Source organism: Eleutherodactylus coqui, chromosome 9, assembly GCF_035609145.1.
Source record: "Eleutherodactylus coqui strain aEleCoq1 chromosome 9, aEleCoq1.hap1, whole genome shotgun sequence".
Lineage (NCBI taxonomy): Eukaryota > Metazoa > Chordata > Amphibia > Anura > Eleutherodactylidae > Eleutherodactylus > Eleutherodactylus coqui.
Window position 1 is genome coordinate 40,854,874 of NC_089845.1, and position 24,914 is coordinate 40,879,787.

A 24,914-nucleotide genomic window follows, 5' to 3' on the forward strand; every position below is an offset into this window, starting at 1 on the left:
GCTTCGATTATAAGAGAATAAATATAATCTTTGGGTACGTTGGCACTGGAACAATGTGTTTAACACAAAACAACCCAGCAGCATAGCTCTCACAATTACAATTTGATTTCAGAATCACTTAGTGGTCTTCAGTTTATTTAATTAGAATCACAGGGATACAAGTGTCGCTATTGTTTGGAGGAGGCCACTTTGAAGTAGGCTTCATTTTTTCAAATTCATCTTTTCCGTATTTATTTTCAGTTGAATCCTGAAAAAAATTGTCGTAAAACTCAGGTAAACTTTCACTTAAAGTTGATATATCTGTTACGGGAGTCTTTAATGAGACATTTAGAGAGAAGGACCGTAGGGAAAAAAACAGACATCCTTCTAATAATGATCAGGGGACCCTTCTAATAAAAAGTGATTGTTGAAAATGGACTGCTCACCTTTTCTATCTGTTTACTAGTGAGCTGCCCATTTTCATCAATCACTTTTTATTAGTTAAGCTGATCACATGATTGCTGGAACCCCCAGATCGCTGTAAGCCTGGGGGAGTATAGAACCAAGTCCCCTGCAGCTCCAGCATAGGAGAAGTCAAACATTACACAGATCTATCTGAATTCGATGGACTCTCCATGCAACCTATGGACATGCCAGATCCACCAGAGTAAGGAATGGTCTTCCTAACCACTTTTCACTCTAACTAGTAAATGAGGGTTTTGAACTGGAGACCTCCTTTGTTAACTTAGAATTAACTAATTCTATTACACTAGCCTTACAAGGTACTGTATTTGAAAATGGGTCTTCTTAACCAGACAACATGTTTACCTTCTCCCTCCCTCTATATACACAGATAGACGTATATTGTATAGAGCAGTGGTCCCCAACCTTTTTGGCACCGGGGACCGGCTTCCAGCAAGACCATTTTTACAAGGCCCGGCAGGGTTGGGCGGGACATGGGCGGGGCTTTGGTTATATGGGGCGGGGTTATGAAGGGGGTTGGAGTTTAGTGCATTCTTATTTAATTAATTATGACATTTAGAATGTCCTGGCAGTACACACATAGGGCAGTATATAGTCTATCCACCCACCCCCAGCGCACACATAGGGCAGCATATTATTTATCTGCCCCCCCACCCCTCAGTAATAGACAGCCCCCACCTCTTAGTAATTAGCAGCCCCTCCCCCTGTAATAAGTAGCCCCCCCCCCAGTAATCACCATCCACCCCCGTAATAAGCAGGTCCACCCCCCGGTAATAAGCAGGTCCACCCCCCCCCGTAATAGGCAGGGCCCCCCCACCCCCAGTAATAGGCAGCGCCCCCAGTAATAAGTAGCCCCCACACACCCCCAGTAATAAGCAGCCCCCACAGTAAGCAACCCCCCCCAGCAAAAAGGCAGCCCCCCAGTAAAAAGCAGCCCCTTCCCCTGTAATCAGTAGCCCCCACAGTAAGCAACCCCCCCAGTAATAAGAAGTCGTCCCCCCCCCAGTAATAGGCAGCCTCCCCAGTAATAAGCAGCCCCCCCAGTAGTAAGTAGCCCCCACCCCCCAGTAATAGGCAGCCCCTTCCCCTATAATAATTAGCCCCCCCCAGTAATAACCCCCCCCCCCAGTAATAGGCAGCCCCTTCCCCTGTAATAAGTAGCACCCCCAGTAATAAGTAGCCCCCACCCCTAGTAATAAGCAGGTCCCCCCAGTAATAAGCAGGTCCTCCCCCAGTAATAGGCAGCCCCCCCAGTAATAGGCAGCCTCCCCAGTAATAGGCAGCCCCCCCAGTAGTAAGTAGCCCCCACCCCCCCTAGTAATAGGCAGCCCCTTCCCCTGTAATAAGTAGCCCCCCCCCCAGTAATAACCCCCCCCAGTAATAGGCAGCCCCCCAGTAATAGGCAGCCCCTTCCCCCTGTAATAAGTAGCCCCCCCCCCCAGTAATAAGCAGGTCCTCCCCCAGTAATAGGCAGCCCCCCCAGTAATAGGCAGCCTCCCCAGTAATAGGCAGCCCCCCCAGTAGTAAGTAGCCCCCACCCCCCAGTAATAGGCAGCACCTTCCCCTGTAATAATTACCCCCCCCCCAGTAATAACCCCCCCCCAGTAATAGGCAGCCCCTTCCCCTGTAATAAGTAGCACCCCCAGTAATAAGTAGCCCCCACCCCTAGTAATAAGCAGGTCCCCCCAGTAATAAGCAGGTCCTCCCCCAGTAATAGGCAGCCCCCCCCCCAGTAATAGGCAGCCTCCCCAGTAATAGGCAGCCCCCCCAGTAGTAAGTAGCCCCCACCCCCCCAGTAATAGGCAGCCCCTTCCCCTGTAATAAGTAGCCCCCCCCAGTAATAACCCCCCCCCCCCAGTAATAGGCAGCCCCCCCAGTAATAGGCAGCCCCTTCCCCCTGTAATAAGTAGCCCCCCCCCCCCCCAGTAATAAGCAGGTCCTCCCCCAGTAATAGGCAGCCTCCCCAGTAATAGGCAGCCCCCCCAGTAGTAAGTAGCCCCCACCCCCCAGTAATAGGCAGCCCCTTCCCCTGTAATAAGTAGCCCCCCCCCCAGTAATAACCCCCCCCCCAGTCATAGGCAGCCCCCCCCAGTAATAGGCAGCCCCTTCCCCCTGTAATAGGCAGCCCCTTCCCCCTGTAATAAGCAGCCCCCCCAAGTAATAAGCAGCCCCCCCAGTAATAAGTAGCCCCCACCCCTAGTAATAAGCAGGTCCCCCCAGTAATAAGCAGGTCCTCCCCCAGTAATAGGCAGCCCCCCAGTAATAACCAGCCCCCCCAGTAGTAAGCAGCCCCCCAACCCATATACTTACCTCCTCCCTGCTGTCGCTCTCTGCTTGCCCTGACGTCAGCCCGGAACGCTTCCTCCCCGAGTCCTCTCCTGCGGAACTAATGAGCAGGGGACTCGGGAAAGAGAATCCTGGCTGCACAGACGTCAGTTTGTGCGCCGGGATTAGCGCGATTACCAGTGGGGAGCTGCGGCGCCCCCGCTGGTAATCGCTTCAGTGGTGAGCGGTGTCCACACGCCGCGGGCCACAAAACACAAGGCAGCGGGCCGGATTCGGCCCGCGGGCCCTGTGTTTAGAGCAAAATTTCCCGGCGGTGCTACGGACCGGCGCTAAACATCCAACGGCCCGGCACCGGTCCGCGGCCCGGTGGTTGGGGACCCCTGGTATAGAGTATCTATAGTATATGTTTGAATTTAATCTGTATAGCAGATATTTCCAAGGCCCCTCTTAAACTCTTTTATCAAGTTCACCATCACCACGTGCTCAGGCAGAGAGTTCCATAGTCTCACTGCTCTTACAGTAAAGAACCCCCTTCTATGTCAGTGTAGAAACCTTCCTTCATCTAGATGTAGAGGGTGCCCTCTTGTTACAGTCCTAGGTAAAAATAGATGATGGGAGAGATCTCTGTATTGTCCCTCGATATATTTATACATAGTTATTAGAGCGCCCCCTTGTTACAGTACTTGGTATAAATAGATGATGGGAGAGATCTCTGTATTGCCCCCTGGTATATTTATACATAGTTATTAGAGCGCCCCCTTGTTACAGTCCTGGGTATAAATAGATGATGGAAGGGATCTCTGTAGTGTTCCCTGATATATCTATACATAGTTATTATGGCAATATTTTCATAGCGCTTTTATCGCCTTTTCATTTACCTATCAGTATACTGAAATCTGGACTAACAATTCATGGTCAGGAAATGCAGTGAATCTATAACTTTAGCACTTCATAACAATAGACATAAACAGAGGCGTAACTTGAAGCTCCTGGGCCCCAATGCAAAACCTGTAACCGGGCCCCCAACTATAATGCTTTATTCATAGATAGAGATGAGCGAGCATACTCGGTAAGGCGATTTACTCGAGCGAGCATCGCCTTTTTCGAGTAACTGCTGGCTCGTCCCTGAAGATCGGGGGGAGGGCGCGCTGGGTGTGAGCGGAGGGGATCGGGAGGGAGAGAGAAATTGGTAAGAATTTATGGTTCAAATAAATTTTTATTGAATATATAAAACAGACAGTGTTTAATTTCTGCATTAATCATGGAAACATCATAGACATTTAGATCTAGTGATAACTCCTTCCTTCGTATTCCCTCTACCTCATCTACCCTTGGGATTCACGGTGGAGGGACTTGTCGCTGTCCCCGTCAGGAATGTGATGAATTGTTCTCCCTTTGGATATGTGAAACTTAAACCACTTAACACAATGGGGAGTGGGGGGGGGGGGGATGGGGGAAAAACGAGAAGAGCTGCTGGTTAGGTCCACTTGGTTCTCTGCTATATGGCTACTTGGGGCAGGGTCACTTCTGTTTGTCCCTTGCCCTGTTGCCTAAACGAGTGAGCCTTGGGCTACCCATCTTTTGAGATTGTCCGAGTTTCTAAATGCTACCCATGGCTGCCAGGTCTTGTGGGTGGTTTCCCAGGTTTTGGGGTCGTCAGCCCCCAACTCATCGTATCTCATGAGGGTGTGGAGTTCCTCCACCCACATGCCTCTTGTGGGGGTGGTCAGAGAGTGCCAGAACCTCAGGATTAGTCTCCTCGCTGCTATTATGAAGTGTCTTAATAGACCTGTTTTGGCGTCTTTGAAATTAGTCAGAATTTAGATCATAGGAGAAGTAGGCCATGAGTTTCAAATAGAAATTAATAACTAGCTAAGGTAACACTAACTCACTTATATATACTGAGGAGATACCTACATAATGAATGGAAAAAAAATTGAAGTGGCCCTTTAAAGGCTGTGATCACATCTGTGGCAATTTTTATTGCATTGGTTGTATTATGGGATAACAGTGCAAATGTAAACACAATTGGCTTTTATTAAAAATCTTGCTCCGTTTGACTTCTGCAGTTTACATGTATTCTAATGCATGGTAAGCTACACAATGTTGTTCACAATCAATTCCATCTGACCATCAACCTCTAATTGATAAGAATTCAGTTTAGAAAACTGTTCAGGAGACAATCATAGACTCAAAGAATGGAAGAGTTGGAAGTGACCTCCAGGGTCATTGAGTCCAACCCTCTGCTCAGTGCAGGATTCACTAAATCATCCCAGACAGATATCAGTCAAGCCTTTGTTTGAAGACTTCCATTGAAGGAGAACTCACCACCTCCCGTGGTAACCTGTTCCACTCATTGATACCCCTCACTGTCTAATATCTAATCTGTGTCTTCTCCCTTTCAGTTTCATCCCATTCTAGTCTTTCCTTGTGCAGATAAGAATAGGGCTGATCCCTCTGCACTGTGACAGCCCTTCAGATATTTGTAGACAGTTATTAAGTCTCCTCTCAGTCTAAACATTCCCAGATCCTTTAACCGTTCTTCATACGACATGATTTGCAGACTGCTCACCATCTTGGTAACTCTTTTCTGAACTTGCTCCAGTTTGTCTATGTCTTTTTTAAAGTGGGGTGCTCAGAACTGGACACAGTATTCCAGATGAGGTCTGACTAAGGAAGAGTAGAGGGGATAATGACCTCACGTGATCTAGACTCTATGCTTCTCTTAATACATCCCAGAATTGTGTTTGCCTTTCTTGCTTCTGCATCACATTGTTGACTCATGTTCAGTCTCTGATCTATTAGTATAACCAATTTTTTTCACATGTGCTGCTGCTTAGCCCAGTTCCTCCCATTTTCTATGTGCTTTTTTCATTTTTCTTGCCCAGATGTAGGACTTTGCATTTCTCCTTGTTAAATACCATTCTGTTAATCGCTGCCCACTGTGCAAGCTTTTCTAGATCTTATTGAATCCTCTTTCTCTCTTCCCTAGTGTTAGCTATCCCTCCCAGTTTTCTGTCATAAGCAAATTTGATCAGTTTTTCATCAATTCCCTCCACCAGATCATTCATAAAAATGTTGAACAACTTGATCATTTATATAAATGTTGAGACATTTGACAAAATTGTCTATGAATGGCATTCTCTAGCTTGTTATGTATTAGATTGTATGCAGCTGCAGACGCCGAACAAAGCAACATTATACCTATGTGGGGATTAGCGTTTAGGGTCAGTAGCAGCGTGGGCATCCGTGGCCAGAGACAGTGACACCGGGCAACAAAAGGTCCTTTAGTCCAGGCTTCGCCTGGGTTTATTGCAGCATACAACGCAAATAAAACAGGCCTTGACTTCAGGCCAACATAAAATAATCACCTGCTCGTCTGAGCGCTTACTACACAGAGTCCGGCCCTGACTACTCACTTCAAAACGTCACATAGCCAGTCCAGTCCTCAGACCTGTGGAGGTCTCACCACACCCTCCTGGGTGTTGAGGTTAGGGGCGTCACCCTGTCAACCTCGCCTTTGGCTCTCTCAGCCCACACACTGGGCTCCTTGCTCCACAGAGCCCTCTCTCTGGCTCTCAGCCAGACGCACTCTCTCTATCTCTGACCTGCAGGCCCAGGCTTTATAAGGCCTGGTACCAGCCTCACCAGGTACGTGGGAGTGGCCATCCCACCCTTCGCTTTGACCACTCCAGGAAAAGCCGGCCCGGACTATGCGGCTTGGAGCCACTTACAAAACTACAACGTGTCAGTAACATAACGTTACTGACACAGAAATGCTGGCTTCCTCCACCGAGCCCAGGCCGCTCGGTGGCACGTATCCACCCTCCAGCACTTTGTCAGTCACTGTCTCACATACCCTCCCCCTCTGTTCGAGCCCGTGGGATCGGACACTTAGCTGTCCTGAAATGCGTCCTTGACGAGGCCTGGGTGTTGGGCTTCGGTCCCATGCTCAAAGTCTCTCTGTCTACAGTGGGCTCCACGATAGACTTTTGCAAAGTCAGAAATGGAAGAGCTCCATGCGAGCCAGGCCTTCTCCCATACACACACGTTTGTCCTTTCTTCTTGGCCCTCCAGGGTCAAAGCTCCAAGCTCGGGGGTCTCTTTCTAGTTTAGGTACAGTCTTTTCACAATCCTCCTTGGAGCTAACACAGTCCTCCATTTCAGTGCGGGACAGCCTGTGGAGACTTTCTAACTGAGCCTCCAATTTGAAGGTCTCTTCTAGCGTAAGAACCTTGTCTCTGTATTCTTCCAGTTCCTCTTGTAGTTCATGCTCCAGCATGGCCTTGCTATGGATTACAGTCTCCACTTCATGTTGCAGTTCACTGATGAGTTGGTCCTTGGAGCCAGCATCCCTGTGATAGGCTTCTATCACTTGGACAAACTGTTTCTTCACTCTAGGGGTTTGCTTTTTTATGTCATTCTTTTGCTGCAGTTTTTCCAAGTCTTCTGCGGCCACTTGTGAGACCTTCTGAGCCTCAGTAGTCTCCTTTAGTAAACATAATTTGGCATTCTTTACTACTTGTAACTCTTTTAGATTCTTTAACAAGATCCCCTTTTTCCGTTTCTGTCTGAACGAGGTCTTAGACATCTCAGGTCTCTGAACCCTTCTTTCAGCCGCTTGGCTATCTGATTTACAGCATTTCATCTTCATGTACAACTTCTCTGAGCACTGCTGAAGCTCTGCTCTGCCTGACACTACTTTCAGGGGGCGCTTCAGGGTTAGCGCTTCAGTCTCTTTCTTAATATTCTCCAGCAGGATCTCCATTTCTGCTACCAGTCGTTGGAACACACCTTTGGGCTTTTCCCGTATCCGGGTTCTCTTCTTAGCATCTGTCTTAGCGCCAATCCAGCCTTGCATTTCAGTGTGCACAAGCTTGTTACGCCTTTCTTTTGCAACTTTGGGAAACACTGACTTCTCCTCAGTAAGCCACTGTTCACACCTCTTTTGTTTCTTCTCCAAGTTGGATACCATCTGACATTGGTAACCAAGCTCCACACTAATGTCTTCTACTTCCTGCTGAAGGCTCACTGTAAACTTCTCAAGTTCATCATAGACATCAGTTTGAAGACAAATCAGCTGATTTAGCGTTTCCACTTCTAGGATTTCACTGTCTTGCTCTTCAACCGTGACCCAGCATGCAGGGTTCTCATACAGTTTCTTTTTTCTGCTCTTCCACAGAATCCAGACACAAAGCACTCTTCTCCAGTCTATCTTCCAGATCCACCACCTCAGCCTGAAGTGTTGCAATCTGCTCTGATAGGTTTCTCTTAGCTTTTGCATCCTCCCCTACTTGCTTGAGGAGCACATTTTTCTCATCTTACATAGCCTTCAGGTGTGCACTGAGACCAAGCTTCTGCTGCTTCTCTTCTTGCAGTAACTTCTGAGACTCTTCACACTGAGCTTCCAGCTTCTCCTGCAGCCTGCTCACCTGCTCAGACAAGGCGGTCTGCACACTGTCCCCTTTCGTTATCTTTATTTGTAGCTCTTGAAGCTGCAGTCTATCTTCCAGATCCACCACCTCAGCCTGAAGTGTTGCAATCTGCTCTGATAGGTTTCTCTTAGCTTTTGCATCCTCCCCTACTTGCTTGAGGAGCACATTTTTCTCATCTTGCATAGCCTTCAGGTGTGCACTGAGACCAAGCTTCTGCTGCTTCTCTTCTTGCAGTAACTTCTGAGACTCTTCACACTGAGCTTCCAGCTTCTCCTGCAGCCTGCTCACCTGCTCAGACAAGGCGGTCTGCACACTGTCCCCTTTCGTTATCTTTATTTGTAGCTCTTGAAGCTGCATCTCTACTGTGTCTTTCTTGCATTCATATGCATACTTGTCTTCCAACAACCCCTTCATCTTTTGGGACAGCTCAAGACACTTACTTTCCAATGTTTCTTTGACTTTTTCAAGTTGCTTCAACAGCTTGGACAGTTTCCCCACAGCTACAGCATGACTCCGTTCCAGCTCCTGGATTTGGGTTCCATGTACTTCAGCTTCCTCGTCCAAGCTCATCTGTAGCTGGGACACCAGTCTCTCAAGCAGCACTTCCTGGTTTTCCTTGTGACCCAGTAAGTCTTCCAAGAACTCTGCTTGCTTTTTGGTCTGACTACACGCAGCTTTCTGTATTTCCAGCTCTTCCTTGAGCTGACTTACTTGGCACTCCCAGTCACCATTTTTCTTTGCTAGCTGCATTTTCAACTCTGCAACCTGATTCTGCAAACCTGTAGTTCGATTACATGCATCTGTAGAAGCTCTTTCTAACTTGCAACACGTCATCTCCAACTCGTGGGTTTTGATTTGCAGTTTCTTACAGTCCTGTTCACACTGCACAGATTGTGCCTCCAGACATACTCTGCAATCAGCCTCATCTCTGGCTACATCTCTGAGGTCTTGTATCTCTTCATGGGCTGATGAAAGATATCCCTTAAACTTTTCTTTCTTACTTCTCATCTCTTTTAAGCGCTGTTCATACTGAACATTCGTCTGTTGCAGCAACACTCGGCGATCAGCTTCCTCCTTAGCCAACCTCTCAAAATGCTCCTTCTCCTTTAAGAGAGCTGCACTTTTTGTTTTCAGCTGCTCCACCTCTTGAAGACTACTTTCTTTCGCAAACTGTGTTTTCAACTTTTCACACTTAGGGGCTTGTTCTCCCAACACAGCCGTGTGATCCGTTTCAGTTTGTCGTATAAGGGGCTCATTCCCTGTAGTCTTGAGTGACTCTGTCAGTGTAGCCAACTGCTTTATTAGGAGTTGCCTTTCCTCCCGCTGCACCCGCATAGCCTCTCCATGGGCTTTCAGCTGCTGAGCCATGGCCTCCTGTTGTGCTTTCCGCTGCTGAGCCATGGTCTCCTGTTGTGCTTTCCGCTGCTGAGCCATGGTCTCCTGTTGCTGCACCACATTCTCCTGTTGCTGAGCAAACGCTTGTTGTTGTTGCACGTTAACTTGCACAAGCTGCTTTATCAGTTCTTCCATCTTGGCCATGTCTGGTTGCTGTGCCGTTGCAGCTTTCACTCGGGACATGGGTTTACGGCACTCTCAGACAATCTCTCTTTGGGCGGTTTCCCTGAGCAACGGTTCTCCAGTTGCTGCAGCAGAATGTCCATTAACTGGTGTATGTCTCTTTAAGACCGTTGCCCGCATCCAAACACCATATATGGGGATTAGCGTTTAGGGTCAGTAGCAGCGTGGGCATCCGCGGCCAGAGACAGTGACACCGGGCAACAAAAGGTCCTTTAGTCCAGGCTTCGCCTGGGTTTATTGCAGCATACAACACAAATAAAACAGGCCTTGACTTCAGGCCAAACATAAAATAATCACCTGCTCGTCTGAGCGCTTACTACACAGAGTCCGGCCCTGACTACTCACTTCAAAACGTCACATAGCCAGTCCGGTCCTCAGACCTGTGGAGGTCTCACCACACCCTCCTGGGTGTTGAGGTTAGGGGCGTCACCCTGTCAACCTCGCCTTTGGCTCTCTCAGCCCACACACTGGGCTCCTTGCTCCACAGAGCCCTCTCTCTGGCTCTCAGCCAGACGCGCTCTCTCTATCTCTGACCTGCAGGCCCAGGCTTTATAAGGCCTGGTACCAGCCTCACCTGGTACGTGGGAGTGGCCATCCCACCCTTCGCTTTGACCACTCCAGGAAAAGCCGGCCCGGACTATGCGGCTTGGAGCCACTTACAAAACTACAACGTGTCAGTAACATAACGTTACTGACACAGAAATGCTGGCTTCCTCCACCGAGCCCAGGCAGCTCGGTGGCACGTATCCACCCTCCAGCACTTTGTCAGTCACTGTCTCACACCATATATTCCATATAAGGCGACTGGACGTATAAGCCGACCCCCCCAACTGTCGCCTTATAGGCCGGGAATACGCGGCGTCAGCCAATCACAACCATTCAATGTTGAATGACTGTAATTGACTAACTCACACGGTGTCAGCCAATCACAGCCATTCAATGATGTCATTGAATGGCTGTGATTGGCTGACGCCGCGTGAGTTAGCCAATCACAGCATTAACTTTCTGGAGATTTCAAGCCCCACATCCAGAAAGCAATGCTCTGTCGGGGACGAGGAGGGAGCGACAGCCTGCAGCAGTGCCGCAAAATGCCGGGGGACGTGAGTACTGCTTTTTTTTTTTGTATATCAGGCGTATAAGACGACCCCCTACTGCAGAGCAGATTTTTCAGGGTTAAAAGGTCGTCTTATACACCGGAAATTACTATATGTTTTTTTGGCCCATAATACACCCACAAAGGGGTCTGTCGCCTTTAGCCAGTCTTCAGAAATAAAAAAGATCAAACTTCTAATATAGTCCAAGTATCATTGGGAAAGTAGAACATTCTGCTATCATAAATTAATCTAATTAATTAACAGTTATTTTATTTAAAAACTCATGATTCTAGTTAAAAAACCTCATAAAATGTTGTATGTCTTCCTGTATATGAAATATTAGCTGATTTGTACGTAGGGAAATCCCATTCAGGAAGTCGGAGTGATCTACAACAACATTAGGGACATAGTTTAGCATTAATTGCTGGCAAAACATTATGCAACAAATTGTTGAACTGGGTTGCAAGGAAGGAAACATTAACCAGATTATAAAAATAGAAAAAAAATAATATTTACTGATGTCAAACTATTTGTCCCTATTTCTGATGGAAAGATTAGATGAATGAAAAACCATCACATCTTGAGGCTGCCGTCACACATGCGTAGAGAAAACGCTGCGCGAAACCACGGCATTATACCGTGATTTGTGTGGCATCTTCAAATACATGTTACAGCGTTTGACAGCGTTTTGTTCAATGTACCCCATCACTATGATGAGGTGCGTTAAAAAGTGCTAAAACACCGCACTGGTCTGTGAGGCCCCATTGAAATCAATGGCGGCGTTGTACGGCGGTGAGCATGGCGTTCAGGCCGCCTCGCTAATCCTGGTAAAAAGCATCCGGTGTGAGAGTGGCGTAAAGCTGGATGAAATACAATTCGTACTAGACATAGTTGGGCACCCCATTGGATTTTTTAATTGTATCTACCAAACATCTCCCTGAGGATACATTCACACGAACGAGAAAATCACCCATGTAAATAAACCCATTGCAAATAATCTCGCAATGCACAAAACTCGAGCGAAAAGACAACCCATTATTTGCAATGGGTGTATTTACATGGACGATTTCTCTCTTGCAGCAGACAGAAAAATTGCAACATGCACTATTTTTGTGCGAGTCTCGCATGAGAATATAACATGCAGACATGCGATATTTTGCACATTGCACAGCACACAGACGGAGTCTCCATGTGCTATGCTATATGAGTCATGCCCAAGTGTCTGGCGCAACTTTCTTAGGCTTGTGTGAATGCACCCTAAGGCCTCATGTCCACGGGCAAAAGATTATTTTAAATCCGCAGTGGATCACCCGCACGCGGATCCACATCCCATAGGGATGCATTGACCACCCGCGGATAGATAAATACCCGCTGATGGTCAATAAAAGTGATTTTTTTAAAAATGGAGCATGAAAAAATCTGGACCATGCTCCATTTGGTGCGGGTCTCCCGCAGGCTTCTATTGAAGCCTATGGAAGCCGTCCGGATCCGCGGGAGACCAAAATCAGAATATACTCACCTGCTCCGGATCTTCCCTTCTCACAGGGAAAATCAGGCCCACTACGGATTCTCCATGGAGAATCCGCAGCGGGCCCCTCTTGCCCCGCGGACATGAGGGCTGAAAATAACAATTACTCACCGCTCGCATGCTCCGGATCTTCCATTCTTCGCGGCCGGATCTTTTTTCTTCGGGCCGGCATATGCGCCGACGTGCCGTGCACATCCGCCGGGCCGAAGAAAGAAGATTCGGTCGCGACGGAGAGAAGATGAAGCTGCGAAGAAGGGAAGATCCGGAGCGTGCGAGAGGTGAGTTTATTCTTATTTTCAGCACTCATGTCTGCGGGGCAAGAGGGGCCCACTACGGATTCTCCATGGAGAATCCGTAGCGGGCCTGATTTTCCCTGTGGACATGAGGCCTAAGGACCAATATTACACTTGGAATCCTGCGATTTCTGCTGTGAGTTTACAAAATGTGTTCATGTGAATTCACTTATTTAAACCCATTGGTCATTTACATGTGTGATATCGGACCATATTTATATCTGTCAGCGATCGTGCGTGTAAATCGGCAGTGTGAATGAGCCCTAACAGTGACCCTTGCTGGTATTTCTTCACTCACAAACACACTGTCACGTACATCTGGAACTAGAGTTTAGTTTGTGCATATAAATTATTACTCACATGTAATAATACAAGCAGTGACATTCGGTAGCTCCAGTTAGTCATCCATGCTATTCTTATATATACAACTCATTCTCTCAAGTAGGTCGGGAAGAAATAACTTTGCTACTTACAAATTGGAACCATGTTGACTTTGAGTTGCGCAACAAAGAGCATGAATGAAGCTGCCGTTGTGTTGGACACTTCCACTTTTTTATTTACCATGTGATAGATATTAAGTGAACAGTTTTGCAAAATCATGGGAATGTAAGCATCCCAATTGTCGTCTTTGCTCTTTCTTTGTAAGATAAAGGTGTTTTCCACTATGCTTCAAGAATAAACAAAGGAGCATCAACAATCTTTTCATTGTGTGTTTCTAACCATTATAATTGTAACACAAGCCATTGGCATCACGGTGAGCTAGAAGAACGACTATATAAACAGATAAAGTACAAATCAATGTGGCCGTATATATGTTATCTGCATGTCAACTGAGCCGTCAATTGAGGTGGGTCTGACTGATCATCTAATGTGTGTTGGAGCCTCGCAACTCTCCTCCATGACAGTTGGGCAGTTGAATTTTAATTGCTTTATCCTTTTTGACATCAGGAGGTGAGCGGAGATAGCGCGCACAGCATGCATGTGAATGCGGGTGGCGGGTAAGATAACGGTTGGCCAAATGAGCATTCGGCAGAGAGCTATCTAGTGCATATTGGCATCCAAAGTATAAGCCGTAGAGAGTTTTTTGAGATTAAATCAGCAGTTAAAAAAACAATATATATTCTGATATTCTGTTAAAGTTGAGCCCGAGGTGTATCGCTTGGGTCTTTAAAAAAAAGAGGGAGGAGGGGACAAACTTCTGCATATATATATATTTATTCATGAGAAAAACTAAGCAGATCGTCTTTGAATTCTATGGCTTTATGTATCAGGGCATGATAATTAAATGTGGTCCTTAGAACCCCATTTTAGAACCAAAAATTACGTAAATACAACCTCAAATGAATAACAACAAACCTTGTTATTTGTATAGCACCAACTTATTCCGCAGCGCTTTCAGGTCATTTATTACCCACCACCCCCACCAAGCTGGGTACTCATTTTACTGACCTCGGAAGGATGAGCTGGATACCTGAACCACGTGGGAATTGAACTTGCAACCTTCAGGTCATGAACAAAAACTTAGAACTGCATTTCTGCTGCCTTAACACTCTGTGCCACACAAGGCTCACATGCCATCCTAATAACAAGAGTTGAACAAAAAACAATAACACATGCCAATTTTTTCCATGTCATTATTAAACAAAAACTGGGCCAAAATGCAGGAACAGTGTGTTAAGAAATAAGCACACCCTTACAGCTTTGATAGAAATTTCAAAGGTAAGTAGCAGCCAACTGCGGGTAATCAAATGCCTTTGATTAATTGATCATCACCAAAGGTGTCCCCCTCTTTAAAAGCAGAAGTTTGGGCAATTTGCTGGTCTGGAGCATTCAGGCACAATGCCAAGGAGGAAAGACATCAGCAATGATCTTAGAGAAACAATTGTTACTGCCCATTAATCTGGAAAGGGTAATAAAGTCATTTCCAAACAATGTAGAGTCCATCATTCTACAGTGTAAAATATTCAAGACAGCTGACAGTTTTCCCAGGATGGATAGCTCAGCACATTCCCCCCAAGTTCAGAGAAAATGTAAAAAAAACAGGATCTACATTTCAGATTGTTTGGGCTTCAGTTAGAATGTTAAATGTTTAAGTTCATGACAGTACAATTAGAAGAAGAGTGAGCAAGTCTGACTTGTGGATGGGTGCCAGGAGAAAGCCTCTTCTTTCTGAAAAGAATGGCTAAAGTTTGCAAAGTTGCACAAACCACATGACTTTGACACTCAAACATCTTTGACTCCTTGCTTCGGTAGTACCTTCCCACTGAAAATAATAGTGCCGCACACATAGTAGCTCTTAAAATAATGGTGCCACCAGTAGTAATGGTACCTGATAAACTGCCCCCCAAAAGGACTACACTAAGCAGATAGAGCTCATGACAGTAATAGTGCCCACAGTCAGGGGCGTAACTATAGAAGATGCAGAGGATGCGGTTGCACCCGGGCCCAGGAGCCTTAGGGGGCCCATAAGGCCTCTCTTCTCCATATAGGGAGCCCAGTACTATGAATAAAGCATTATAGTTGGGGGCCCCGTTCCAGGTTTTGCATTGCGGCCCAGGAGCTTCAAGTTATGTCTCTGCCCACAGTGACTCCAAAATATCAGGCCTGTGAGAAAAATAGTAAATCAAGAATTGCACAGTTCACAGTGAAATCAATAGGCTATCTGTGCAATGCACAAACATTCTGGGTCATCCAGGGTGTGCATGTTGGTAATTATGCTCATGAACCTAGTCCCTCTCTACTAACTCGGAATTCCCCAATAGGATATTTGAAAATGGGTTTTTAATAGGGATGAGCGAGTATACTCGCTAAGGCACTACTCGCTCGAGTAATGTGCCTTAGCCACGTATCTCCCCCGCTCGTCCCGAAAGATTCGGGTGCCGCCGCAGGGCGGGGAGCTGCGGGGGAGAGCAGGGAGGAACGGAGGGGAGATCTCTCTCTCCCTCTCTCCCGCCCGCTCTCCCCTGCTCCCCGCCGCAACTCACCTGTCAGCTGCGGCGGCCCCCGAATCTTTAGAGACGAGCGAGGAGATACTCGGCTAAGGCACATTACTCGAGCGAGTAGTGCCTTAGCGAGTATACTCGCTCATCCCTAGTTATTAACCCTCTCCTTCCTTTCATCCACATCCCCTCCCTTTTCCTGGTTGAGGTTGATAGATACATGACTTTTTCAACTGTTCTAATAATTAAAGCTGCCTTCATATCTGCATTGGAACCTCCATTCGGAGATTCCATTGCAGTTCCGGCACAAAATACTGGAAGAAATAGTCCTGCATGCAGCTGGTAAAATGCTGGGCAGCTGAGCGGAGACGGAACAGACCCCATTATAGTCAATGGGATCTGTTCGAGGCTGTCCATCATAAGACAGATCAGTTCGGCCAGGGGATTCCCCTTTCCTGTTCCCTGAATGGAACTGGAAAACGGAACTCCCACCACAGATGTGAAAGCAGCCTACATTTTTAATATGTTTACTTCCACTTGCCTTTGGATACAGATTTCCTTCCCAAAGTGTTGGATTTCTACCATATGTAGCCCTCTGCAATTCATATAAACATACCACACACACAAAAATATTAGAAATTACCTTCCCAGACTTGGTGAAATGTGAATGACTACTTCATGACTTCTAATATCCTTTTTTAAGTTTTCTCCCCATAAAGTACATTGCCATGGTATCATGGTTAGTTTAAAAGAGCAACTATGTGGTAGGGATCTATTATAGGGGAAGCAAGGCTTAATATAACAAGAGGATAGAGTCCTGTAAGTAAATAACACTTCTCTGTGATTGAAGCGGCTTTTATGTATTCGATGCAAAGCACAAATGAATTTCACTTTTGTTGTTCTACTGCATCAAAGCATTGAATGAAATATATTCAAACCACAGAAATCTATTATTTCGCATAAGAAAGAGATTAGTTGAAAGACTTTAATGAGTTTTAAACCAGAAAGGACGGCCCTTCTAGCACTAAGCTTTTGTGTGGTTACTTTTCTATGAACCAAATTCTAATACCAATATTATTAATACATACGGTATGTTTATCTAGCCGTACAAAAGCCCCACCCTGACTGTTGTGTGTAGACGGAGGGATCAAAGAAAGCTTTATGCTCCTCCATTGATGTACCCAGATTTTATGACATTTGTATATTTCATCACGTTTGGTTACTGCACTGTCCATTTGTACAGGAATGTGGCGTATTTCACATTGACCAAGAGCCAATAAAAAATGCAATTTTTTATACTTATAAACATCACTATATAATATTTCTAGATGTAACCGGAAGATATGTTCAAGCAACAAATTAATGAGGAACACTTAATGAGGAAGATGGGGTTACTCGCCTATCGGATCGCCATCTCTCCGCTCAGTAATGGGTTCCACGTGCATAAAGGCTCGGAAACTTGGATTCTATTTATACATGGCGCTTGCCATAACATACAACAAAGTTCATTAGCCGTACCCACCAGGGTATGAGTCTAAGGGCATCCTCCCTGTCAGATTGGGCCTTTACTCCAGGGTATGAGTCTAGGTGTGTCCTCCCTGTCAGACTTGGGCCTTTACTGGTCCACACCGGACCTCAAGCTTGCAGCCCTTTCAACTCTGTTGAGCTGTCTGTTATCCTTCCCCCTGAGTGTAGCAGGAACTGATCCTTTTATGTTAATTCCTGCCACACCCACATGTGTTTTCCCTTACTTCAGGTTCCAGAATACCCGTCTATAGCCCCCCCAGGCCATTCTGTGTACTACACTCCTACACTTATTAGAGAAAAATGCTTCTTTCTCCACTTATTAGCCACTTTGTACCCTCCCTCATCCCTCCTGCATTGATCATTCAATCTGAATATACTGATAAAATCCATGCACAGATGTCTGTCCACAGAGAGATCAGGTTACAGCTACTTCCCATAGAAGTCTATAAAAAGTGGAGTAGGAGGGAGCTTCTGGAGGGAAATAGAGGTATAGAGAGATACATAGATTTTGCTACAAATTCTGGTTCGTGCTCTAGCTCACCCCAGTGTAGGATTCACATTTACACTGCTCAGTACTGCTGTATAATCAGTGGTGCAGCTATGGGAGTCGCAGTCTCACTTGTGACAGGGCCCCTAAGGCAGGAAGCTCAAAGACCCTCTCATGATGATGAAGAGAATAGGACGAAAAGTTGGCAGTGGAGGAGGCGCAACACTCCAGGTTAAAGCATGTAGGAAGTGACCAAAGGTGTGGAAAACCTCTCCTTTTATTTAAAAAAATGTGTGATCAGCTTATGAAGACGCGTTTTGGGGATAACCCCTTCATCAGTTCAGCTGGTGTTTAAAACATACAAGCAATTTGTGGGTCACAAAAGGGTTAATAATGAAATCCTCTTTGCTGTGTGGTGAGGGTCAGCCAGGACAGGAGAAGTTCTCATTATTCTCATTATTAAACAACGGGAGGAGGTGTTGGGCTATGTTGTACATATTGATGTGATGCAAGGCAGCAAAATGAGGGGTTAAGTTTGTCTATGCAGCAGTCCGACGGGGTGCACAGCAACAGCACCCCGTGGACAGTTTGTTTATATGGGCACTATTACTTAGGGGGACACAGAATGGGACATGTAGGAGCACAATAGGGGCACTTTTATGGGAATGTAATTTCTTTAAGGGGCATGGAGAGACACTGTTACTTTGAGGGGTACAGTGGGGGGCACTAGTTGGGAGAAATTAATTGCACCATTACTTTGAGGGACACAGAGATGGTAGAATTACTTTCTGAGGGCACAGAGGGGACAGTTTTTCTTTGTGGGGCATGGAGGGGCATTTTTACTTTGTGGGAGCACAGAAGGTGATGCTATTTGGGGAAAACAGTTACTTTATGGGGTCACATGGTGAAATTAGTTTTGGGGGCACAGAGTGGGCACTATTACTTTGAGAGTATAGAAAAATCACAGTGACTTTTTTGGGGTACAATTGTTTTGTGGGAGCACAGAGAGGATGTTATTACTTTTCAGGGGCACAGATGAGGCATTGTATCTTGTGGTGGTTACTATAGTGTAATTATTAATGTGTGTGGGCATCAGAACTTTGTTTGGCTCAGTGGTGGGCACTATTACTATGGGGGATACTGAGAGGGGCATTAGGGGTAGTGTCAGGATGGGGAAAGTGTACAGAGATAATTCATGGGTGAAAAAAAAAATAGTTCCGTTTTTGATGGGGAAATTATGCAGATTTTGGTGTGTATTTTCCTCTACAAAAAATCTGCACCATTTCCGCTATGTGTGAACATACCTTTATAGTACTCCTCCTGCCTCTCATCACATGGGATGCCCCTTATAGTTATTCCCCTGCCTTGCTACACAGGATGGCCCTCAGAGTTCTCTCCATTATCCCATAGGATACCCCTTTCTGATTCTCCAGTCCCCTCATCACTCAGAATACTACTTTTGCCCCCACCCCCCTCATACCATTTCATGGTGCACCCCTCTTTCCTCCCTTGTCACTCTTCTCTCCGACGGTCTAAGTTACATTCCACTGTAGTGCTTGGCGCCGGTGAGGCATCCTCTGTTTCTCTATGGATAAGGGATGTGAGCGCAGTGCCCTGATTGGTGCCGTGAGTGCAGCACTCACATGGCATTACGGGGCATGGACCACAGTGAATAGGGTACATACTGGAAAACGAGAGTAGGACAGGCAATGTGCAGGGTCTATGCAGATCGGATCGCACACAGTCAGGTGTCCGTCTGTTGTCTCATGCCTGTTGTGCCTGAATTTCTCACGCATTAGCCCTTTTGAATAAACCCTTAACCCTCGGCTGAAAACCGAATTGCTAAACGGTGGTAACTTAGCCTAATGGCTCTCTCACACTGGCATTGCAATTTTCGGCCGCATTGCGGGCAAAAATCGCATTAGTGAAAGAAAGACGCCACCAAGTCGCGGCTAAATCTCTGGTTTTCTCGCCCATTCATATGGCTGCTAAAGTCTCTCCCCCTCACTCCCCCTCCCTTTGCTGGACAATCACGGCAATAGAAGCTCCCATAGAAGCCTATGGGAGCTGCCAGCAAAGGGAGTGGGCGGGAATTTAGAAGCGCTTGCCATACAAATTTCCCTTCCTTCTCACCGCAGGCTATGGGAGCTGCCAGCAAGGGGAGGGACTTTAGCAATGCGACCTGCTGCTAAACTCCCTCCCACCTCCCTCCCCCTCCCCTTTTTTAACAGCGCACATAGGCTCCCATAGGAGTCTATGGGGACCAGTTACATAATTGGGCAAATGATAGGATATATCCAATCTTTCCCGGCCACGCGTAACAGACGCCAGCTGGAATGCGCATCATAAGCACTATTTTTGCCGTCCGTCCGCTTTTAAGAGCTGCAAAATTGCCCATCTGAATGGATGCATTGGAATCCAATGCTTCAGATGGTCGCGGTTTTCATCCGGCGTTTAATCACGGCAAAGTAGCCATGATAAAACTCTCATGTGAAAGAGTCCTAAGGCCTTTGTATTCAGACCAACGATTGTGAATGAGTGTTAATTAGAATACTGGCAATTCCTCATCAAAATCTAGTTAGTTGTGTGGATTTTGGTGCAGCGCTGTTGCAGAATATTCCGTCCCATGTAAAGGTCCCTATAGGGGTCTTTTGGTACTGCAGCTAAGTATCTGTCAGACCAACTCTACTCTAATGCAGAAAAAGCTAAAAGAGGCCAACAGTGAAGGAAATAAAGAGCATGCGGCACGACTCCCCAGAATTATAGACTTCTCACAATTACATCCACTGTGTGTTCTAACATAATACTTTAGTGAGATATCATTGCAACATGGTTGGCATATAATCTGAGTGTTCTGACTATTTACTCTAAATATAGCACAGTAATCATTATTGGTGATAACCAAGTTAGCGCACCTAGTAATATTCATTGGATACACACCCAATACTATGTATAAAGGCCAAAGGAACTGAAAAAGGCAAAGTAATGTGACTTTTGTTAATGGATGTCAGCTGTAATGTTGTTACACGTAGCATATTATCAAGTAGAATGAGAGTCATGGCTACAGTGGGGTATGAAGGGCAGAGGACCCAGACCCTTGTGCATTACTACTATGAGCGGGCAAAAAAAAGGTGTTATTACTGTGTGAGAGCATAAAGGGACAATATTACTGTGTGGGGGGCGAAAAGAAGCACTATTACTGAGAAGATCACTATTTGTCTGTGGGGTGTAGAAATGACACTTTTACTTTGTGGTGCATTATTTTTATTATCGTCCGTGGTACAATATGAGGCACCATATCTATTTGGTACTATTATTTTTAGGGGCACTATCTGATACTATTGTTTTTAGTAGTGCTATAAGGGTGGTTTCACACGAGCGTGTTTTTGTGCGTACATAGGTGCGTACATAAGAGCGCACCCATGTACGTGCAAAAACACGCGTGAATGCAGGTCCATGCATTGTTTTCAATGGAGCCACGGTCTGCCGGCACCCCTGCATTGTTTTTTCAGGGAAGGGCTTTACATATAAGTCCTTCCCTGAAAAACAAAAACTTTAGTCTAAAAAAAATAAAAAATAAATTTACCTCTCCGCCGCTGCCGTGTCCCCCGCGGGGTTGAAGAACACATCTGCCGCATGTGGCAAATTTTTCCTTTATCCCCGCTAGTAAAAAGAATTCCCTAATGCTACATCTGCCACATCTGTGACAAATGCAGCAGAGGAATTCTTCAATTCTCTACCGCAGCTGTTACACATGACAGCTGCGGTAGAGGATTCTGCTGCTGGCACCCTGTCAATTGCTTTCAGGGAAGGGCTTTAAATACAAGTCCTTCCCTGAAAGTCCTGTAAAAGTGCTGTGAAAAGCAAAAAAAAATAGATACTCACCTTGCTTCAGCTAGCGGGGCTCAGCCGCGACTTCTCCTGCTGTCCCCTGCACTGTGGTGCTGATCTATCAACAGGCGGGGATTTCAAATCCCCGCCTGCTGATAGAGCTGATTGTGATTGGCTGAGGTGTGTTCTTCATCCCCGCAGGGGACATGGCAGTGGCGAAGGGTAAGTTTATTTTTTATTTATTTATTTTTTTACACTAAAATTTTTGTTTTTCAGGGAAGGGCTCATCTGTAAAGCCCTTCCATGAAAAACAATGCAGGGGTGCTGGCAGACCATTGTTTTCAATGGAGCCGCCGGCAGCAGCCGTGGCTCCATTGAAAACAATGCGTGCATTCCCTATGGTGCACGCATGTCCTATCCTTGCAGGCACATTACTGTAAAGCACGGACATGTGCACCCACCATAGGGAATGCGTTAGGGCTAATAGACGCGTGTTTTTGTGCGTCTCATACATGCTCGTCTGAAGCCACCCTAAGTTTGGCGAGGCAGATAATTATAATTATTTCTAAAGGACAGTACTTGGGGGCATCATGCCGAACAGAAGGTACAGTACTAAGGGCAGATGGAGCAGCAACAGGTGCAGAATTGATGGTAGCAGCAGAGTAGAGAGTTTGTGTGGGTTGAGAAAAGGTAGAGAGGGTGCTGGTGGAAGACGTTATCATAACGATCAGGCCCAGATGCAAAAGACAGGAGGAGTAAATGTCTCTAATAAAAAAGAACGCCACCTATTAATCATTGGAACTTTACTGTAATCACTTATATCGGCTGCAGAACGCCTGCGTAGAACTGTAATCTACTCTAATTTACAACCACCCTTCCCTTAATATGGGGTTGCACAACTTTTTGTGACAATGATAGCCTCCAAATTTTTTGTTAGCCACCTGTCAGCTTAGTTTCCTCCACTGCAATTTTCTGAAGTTTTTGAATATTTCCAAGGTTCCCATTGGAAAATTTCAGCTATCTTCAAAGATTTTTGATTGGGTTGAGATCAGAACTCCTTGCTAGCTAGTTTAAGACAGTCCATTCTTTCCTTCTTAACCATTCTTGTATACTTTTGGATGTGTGCTTTGAGTCATTATCCTGTTGTAGGGCTCATCTTGTTTAAATCAAACCTAGTTTTCTTACATTTAGGAGTACATTTCACTGTAATACGCTCTGAAAATCATCTGATTTTATTGTTTTTGTAACACATTGAAGGCCTCCAGTCTCAGAGGCAGCGAAGAGCCCCACAACATTATGGATCCTACACCATGTTTCACTGTAGATAGGGTGGACATTTCTTTATAGGCTTCATTTCGTTATAAACATGCTGGTATGCATTGCCACCTAACTCTAGTTTAGTTTCATCTGTCCATATAACATTATCCCTGTAGGATTGTGGCTTATCTGTGTAACCTTTGGCACAGTTCAGTCACTTCTTTTTATGCTTTTCTTTCAGCAGTTGGGTCTTCCTTGGCGTTCGCCCATATAACCTGTTTTGTTCAGTGTGTAGCATATGGAATGGGGTTGAAACTACCACTCCAGATGTCTCCAACCCAGCCTGAAGTTCTTTGAATGTTGTACATGTTTTTTGTCACATTTTTAACCAGCTTTTGTAGGGTTCTCTCATCTGTTTTCTTCTTTCCACCATGTCCTGGAAAATTCTTGACTGTTCCATGAGTAGAAAAATTTTTGATAACATTTTAAATAGAGATGAGCAAACCTACTCAAACACGCCCCCTTTTCACCCGAGCGCCGCGATTTTTGAGTACTTCCGTACTCGGGCGAAAAGAAGCGGGGGGCGCCGTGGGTGAGTGGGGGGTTGCAGCGGTGAGTGGGGGGGAGAGGAAGAGAGAGAGGGCTCCCCCCTGTTCCCCGCTGCTACCCCCCACTCCGCCACGCCTCCACCCGCCCCCCGGCGCCCCCCGAATCTTTTCACCCGAGTACGGAAGTACTCGAAAATCGCGGTGCTCGATCGAGTAATTACTCGAAACGAGTAGGTTCGCTCATCTCTAATTTTAAACCGTTAAAGCCAAGGCTTTTGGAGATAGCCTAGAGCTATTTAGATTGCTTGGTGATAATAGCATTTTTAGTCTACTCAGTCGCTTCTCTTGTTTTTGCTATTGTGAACAAGGGAATAAATCAGACTTTTTAAAGCATCAATGCCACCATTTATAGGCTAATTAAAGTCATGTGAGCACTGACAAAATAGGAACAGGGGAATCTAAATTCTATTAAATAACAGGTTTGTTTGATTTTGTCCTTCGTGTCACGGCACTTGCTTTCAATTTTGTACATTTTTTCCTTTATTTTGTTATTTTTGTGCCGTGTGCTTTTCTGTAGCAAACATATTAGTTTATGTACCCAAGCAGTTCATTAAACGCTTTATTTCAAGACACTAACGTAACTATAGGGAATGCGGTTGCACCCAGGCCCAGGAGCCTTAGGGGGCCCATAAAGCCTCTCTTCTCCATATAGGGAGCCCAGTACTATGAATAAAGCATTATAGTTGGGGGCCCTGTTACAGGTTTTGCATTGCAGCCCAGAAGCTTTGAGTAACGCCTCTGTGTTAAGGTGTTAAGAGAAGTAGGAGGGCCCCAAGATAAACTTTTGCACCTGGGCCCCTGAGCCTTTAGCTACTTCCCTGTTTCAAGAGATATTATATTCAAGATGGGCAATAATGTTGACCACAACTGTACCATTATAACGCCACCATATGGTAGTAATATTGGCCCTTGTATAAGCACAACAATTAGGAGGTGCATCTGCAGTTGTAAACAAGCGTTACTTGGGTTGGTGGCCCATTCAGGATATTCGCCCCCCACCCAGTGCTGAACCCCTAGTAGAATAATAAATAATATAGTAGCAGTTATGTGGCCAACAATAAAGAATTGCATTTGTTATGTTGTCTGAAATGTGGAATTCAATTAGATGAGCTATTAAGTTGCTTTATGGTGTTGTAATGAACATAACAAAAATTATATTAGCCTCCATAATCCATAGGACTATATCCCTTGAGTACTGTAAATGGCTGTTAACTATAGTATTTGTGAATCTGAAGCTATAAAACTTAGCTATAACACATAGTGTTACGTACATAACATTTCTAGGCTATTATGGAGTCAATTAATGATGTGCACCAAGTAATTTCACTTAAGACTCCATAAGCTGAAATGGATCATTTATGGAGTATGAAGTAATTAAAGCATATAAAATAAGTCTATACATATGTCAAGTAGCTCTCTAAATTACAGGCAACTTGCCAATTTCAGAATTTAGTCACTGGGAGAGGTTGGCGACAATGCTTACATCTTTATATGAGATACAATTCTCAGGAACTGGTTAGTTTATGTGTCATCCCAATTGTTTGTTTTATAGCCTATTCATAATTGAAGCTATCATGGACAGAAAAAGC